Genomic DNA, 5,851 nt, shown 5'->3' with positions numbered 1-5,851 from the left:
TTTATCAGTATCATACAAAGTCGTTGTTAAAGTCTCCTCAGAGTCTACAACTTCAGCCCTTACCTCTAAAACTCCTCGCTCGGAAAGTGCGCTTTTTAGAGTGTTCGTCAGAGTTTCTTTAAGCTTCTTGTCGTTACTGGTTAACTCCACAGCAAAACGCTCGGCAATCTGCAACAACTCTTCTTTTGTGCATCTCTCTAACAATATCTCCGAAGGAAATGCGAAGAAGACTTCGACGATCGTAGACATTCTGCCTAAAACAGTAGTTAACTCCCAAAACAAACAGTAAACACACACGTGAAAATGCCACTAAACTATAACGTTGAGACTACAAATCCCATAAGCCACTTCGCCAGGGACCGTCACAGCATACACACTCCTTGCAAACCCCACTGAGTTACAAGATAGATGAAGACTTACCACAAATCGTTCCCCACATCATCTTAGGCATAACAAACACAAACAGTAAGCAAAGTGTCACTTTAGATGAAAAATGAGAGACTTCAGTTCCTCCCTATAAACAAAACTAACTAAACCTACCTATCTCTTCAAAGGCGTACCGGACTCGAGGCGACATTAAACGCTGAACTCAAGGTCAGTTGGTACATTTAAACCAAAAGCCTGAAGCGTACCCCCGACAGAGATTTAAAACCTCCGCCCAGAATAACCTTCAAAAATAAGAAAGGCAAAACAACAAACTAAAATAACAAACAGTGTCTCGATGGAAGGATTATAAATCCAGCTGAGAACACTCTAAATAACTGAAGTCTACTCGTTTATACAAGTGAACACTAAAACATTATACTTTACCTATACATGTAGCTATCCCGGACGAGCCCCCATTTTATGTTACGGCCAGCTCGTTTTGAACCGCAACATAAACGAGGGGGTCAGACACCAGTTCAATAATCATAAGAATTTATTTAAACATAACAAAAACCACCCACTACAAAACATAAGTCTAGGGAAAAAATAAAACAACAAATCAAATGACAAACAAACTTACTATAACAGATATTAAGGCTACATGATATAAGAAAGCATAAACAAAACAAAATCTCAACGAGAGGTAATGAGCCTCTCTTGAGTTCAACTTGTCAGAGAGTGTGTGAGGCAGACCAGAACTACTGCTTAGCTTTTATACACACACACACTCCTGTTCCTCAATTAATAATTAGGATAGGTGTCTCAAAACTCCGGGAACTGTCACCATCAAGGATGTAGAGCACTTGGGTTCGTCACACCTAGCACCACAAAACAAAACAAAGAATAAACGACAAAAAGGATTTGGGGGTGGGGGTTGGGCGCGTTCATGAAAGCACGGAAGGGAGGGGGAGGGGGAGGAGTTAGCTACGCTCCATCTGTTTGAAAACAGTTCAAACGTCAACAAAAACTAACGTCTCGCAGATTTGCTTAGAGAGCCTTTAACAAGTCTTTATCTTTACAGATTAAAACTGTACAATATCAGCCTCATGCAAAGCATTATGGGAACCAAAAATCATCATCAATGTTTTGCTTGATCCTGTTCTTTTAGTTTTACTCTGTAAAGACAAAGACTTGTAAATGTTTAATGTTCATTTAACTTTGAACAAAATGTTGCCAGTAAAAAACATAAATTTAAATCTACGGTAAATTACCGGCAACCCAGCTGCAATTTCTACTGATTTTTTTTACAGTGTAGTAATCAGTCTTAATCGATTGGTTCGTTTAACTAGAAGGCGGAACTTCCGTCGCCAGAGTGGTCATATTGAGTATTGCATTATCCCCATTCAGTAATAGCGGTGCTCAATTTTGTTATATCCAATATCTTTGGTTATATATCCGACACGGCGGATACACATACTGTAGCTGTGTGTATAAAAAAACCAGGGTTGCCAAGTCTGTGCTTTTTCCACAGAATTGACATCGGGCTACTTTTAAACCAGTGGTTAAAGACGAAAGGTTTTTTTATTCATTAGCTGTCCATCTTGAGATCTTGAGGCATGATAAAGATTTTATTTAAAAAAAAAAAAGATTTTTTAGGATTACTTCAGTGATTTTTCATGAAGAAATTATGTGTAATGCATAACAGTTAAATGTATTTTAGGTATGGAAGGGCCATATTTTTCAACCACAACAGTCACACAAAACAGGCTGTTGTGGATCCCCTATCAATGTGATGTCACATTACAGCCACAAATTCCTGTGTTCAACATTTTATAATGAAAGATCTGTGGTGTATTTTAAGACTGAAACTTTACTGACACATTCTGGAGATACCAGAGACTATTTTAAAACTGCTGAAAACAACAACGTTAGGGGTCCTTTAAGTCTGACGTCACACAACGTTTCCAGGTCCAAGCTGATGCTTAAGCAAACAACAAAAAATACCTATATTCACTCGCACTGTGCTTTAAAACTATGCAAAAAAATCACAATCCTAACCTATATCGCCATACTGAAATCCCAGATGACCAGACAGCGGTTCATCTTTTATAAATCAGAGAATGTAGCGTACTATAAAAGCGTATGAGAAAACTGTGCTCACAAATGGCTGTGGCTCAACATAAGCAGAGGCCTGGAACCGGAAACGGTATACTTCTTACGTCATAATCATAACTTGACAAGCGGATAGGGTCATTGGGCTATTTTTGGGGAGTTTTGATTGGCCATTAGGCTAGTATTATTATGCATACCTGGCAACCCTGATCAGCACATCTTTCACATTGCGTGATCATTGTGTGCATTTGTGCAGCTGGTACTGTATCCAAAGCGACCTACAGTAGATTCAGGGAATGTGTTTTATGAACACACACTCTGGTTGAGCTACAAAAACAAAGGTTGTTTGGGTTTATAACAACATGGGGGTATATTTATCCTGATGTTTCTGTGTGCACAACCCTTCCAATGTGTTAGCCAAAATAGAAGCAATTAAACACAGAAAATGTTAATAGCGCTCACATAAGCATTCAGATCAATAGTGTGGGCTGTATTGTGTATGTTTCGTCTGAGTCTGTCGAGCTACTTGGTTTTGTCGACATCTTTAAACAGAAGGATTTTAACCCTTGACTTGCGTCTGGGTCAGACTGTTAACAGTCTCCATGAAGAATTGCATTGGACCTTTACCTTTAACCCTGAGATACAGCCAGCTGTAAGTGAGAGGAAGTCTAATCATTTGCTACAGTGTTTGTGCATATAAAGTGTCCATGTCACACTTCGAAAACCTTAATCTTTTATTACAATCTTTAGATTTGGCCTAAGTTCCTCACCAGAGTTTGGCCTCTTTCCCGGTCAACGTCAATATCTTCTTTGCATGCTCAAACATTTCAGAAGCAGGAGAAGACGTCTGGAAAATACATTAACATTCTCATCCATCATTCCGCTTCTGAACTTTAATGTTAGCACACACACACACACACTAATATCGACAGAAAGTTTCCTTGGCAACACCAAAGCAAGTGTTTCAGTATTTACTTAGCACACTGTAAGTGTGTGTGGACACATGCAGTGTGCTAGAGACTCACTCGAGTGTCGGTAACCCTCAGTCTGGTCAGCAAATGTTCACCAGTGTTTATTTGACAATGGCAAATCGAAACACACACCCACGTACACACGGATTAGTGACGGTCACGATCGCAACAGTCACAGATCACGAGTGAATACACACAAACCCTGCTGAGAAACAAACTGGTTATCTGCTCTCTCCATCTGGCTGTTTAGCTGGTTTTGAGAACTTCGGCTTCTAAACCACCAAAGACCAGAAAACAGGCTGGTTTAAGTTGTATTTTTAACAGATAACACAAAGACTAAACATCACATTGCAGGAACAGTTGGGGCTGCCAAAATGATGTGAGGTGGCAAAAGAGACACAGATAGACAAACACGCTCATAAACAATCCAAGCACGCGGATGAGCGATACGTCACCTTGTCACAGAGGATTTCATATTTAAATCTATTTGTTTTGCCTGTCGTCGCACCTGTGAACTCTGAATTGAAAAACCAGTTCTAAGGCAGCCAGAATACTAATACAGATGCTAATTTATTCCTGTTGTCTCTTCATTTGGTTTTCTGCCACAAAAGGGGCATTTCGACACGATCTGAGAGCCACACGCACGAGCATTTGTTTTTGGGCACTTTCTTTCGACTGAGCTAATATTTCCCCATTCGCCTAACTCACACAGAGAGGTTTCAGCATCTTAAAAGATTCAATACAACATTATTTAATGTTTAATAAGTCATTTTTTTCACAGGGACTCTTGCCTTGTTTCCACCATGTTAGGTGATTTCAGGTTTTAATATCTTTATGAGGACATTATTTAGTGTCCTACTATATAGACAAAGTCTGCACATAATATCCAGAGACAACCTTTACCAACCTCGCCTGCTTTGAATTATGAATCATTTTAATATGCTTTGTGTATTTACAAACTGTACGACCCTGTTGCTTGTATAGCATTAGGTTACATTAGTATTGCAAAGGTTATGGTGCAATCCCCGGGGGATACACACATACTGATTAAATGTATAGCTTGAATGCGCTGGAAGTCACTTTAGATAAGCATAAATACAACAATTTACATTTCACAGTCAAAACATTAGTTTTATGAATGTGTGATTGTGTCACATGATGACTGACACACAAACAAACACACAAACACTGACTAATCCTCTTACTCTGTCAGGACTCGGTTGGTCATGACCGTTTTTGGCCGTAACAGCTACCTGCTGCTCTTAGAAAGCCGTGCCACATGTTTCTCTGTGTGACATGAGTGCACATTTTATGTTTAATCATTCAGAAAGTGTAAAAATAAGTGCTTGTCACTATGCTCAACCGGTTGCATGACCTTTTATGTGTATACATCATGTGTGTGTGTGTGTGTTCAACTGTGTTTCTGTCTCTACGCAAACAGACGGACCTCCAGAAACCACGGCAACAGCATCTCCTCACTTTAGACTCTGTTGTGATGTCACAAAGGCTGTACACAGTTGCCTTGGCAATGACTGCGTATTTCTGATAAACGAAGCCCTGGTGGTTTTGTGCATCTCAATGGCTTTATAAGAATTTACATACAGAAATGACTACTGTTCCGGTGATGCCGTACAAAGCCGGATTTTTTCAGTTGTTTCTTCTTTGAGGTTGAATTATTGTAAATTGGAGTAAAGTGCGCGATCAATCATTTTATCCAGCTGTAAATATTATTTATATGATTCTTTACTGTAAACATTCATTAAGCTGGAGAATTTCATCATTCGGTTCATTATTCTGTAATTTCTTTTTTGTGCTTATTAATATTTAATATAACTTGTGCAGACAGTATTATAAGCAATTTTATGATACTACAATGCTAGTATAATATTTAAACACACTGTGAAACTGCTGAGTTGTTTTTAACACATGGTGGGGTCACACATACACACACACTTTCTTGTTTCCATGTTTTTTGGGGACATTCCATAGACGTAATGCATTTTATACCATACAAACTGTATATTCTATTCCCCTTACCTACCCCATTCCCTAACCCCAACCATCACAGAAAACTTTCTGCTTCTTCACATTTTCAAGAAACATCATTTTGTTTGATTTATAAGCTTGTTTCCTCATGGGGACATCAAAATGCCTCCACAAGGTCACAAAAATACTGGTATTCCTATCTCCCCACAACGTGATAATTACCAGATACACACACACACACACACACATATATAAAGATAAAAAAATAAATATATAAAGACTGGACTTACAAGTTTTATATTGTAAGTTAAGTGCAGTATTTTATACTGCAAACATATACATTGCTAGAACCAAACCCAGAAAACTGACCCTCATAGTTCCTACATGAATTTAAAAAAAACTGCTTCCCAACTGTT

This window comes from Paramisgurnus dabryanus, chromosome 3 (assembly GCF_030506205.2).
Source record: "Paramisgurnus dabryanus chromosome 3, PD_genome_1.1, whole genome shotgun sequence".
NCBI classification, from domain to species: domain Eukaryota; kingdom Metazoa; phylum Chordata; class Actinopteri; order Cypriniformes; family Cobitidae; genus Paramisgurnus; species Paramisgurnus dabryanus.
This window is presented reverse-complemented; position numbering follows the sequence as displayed.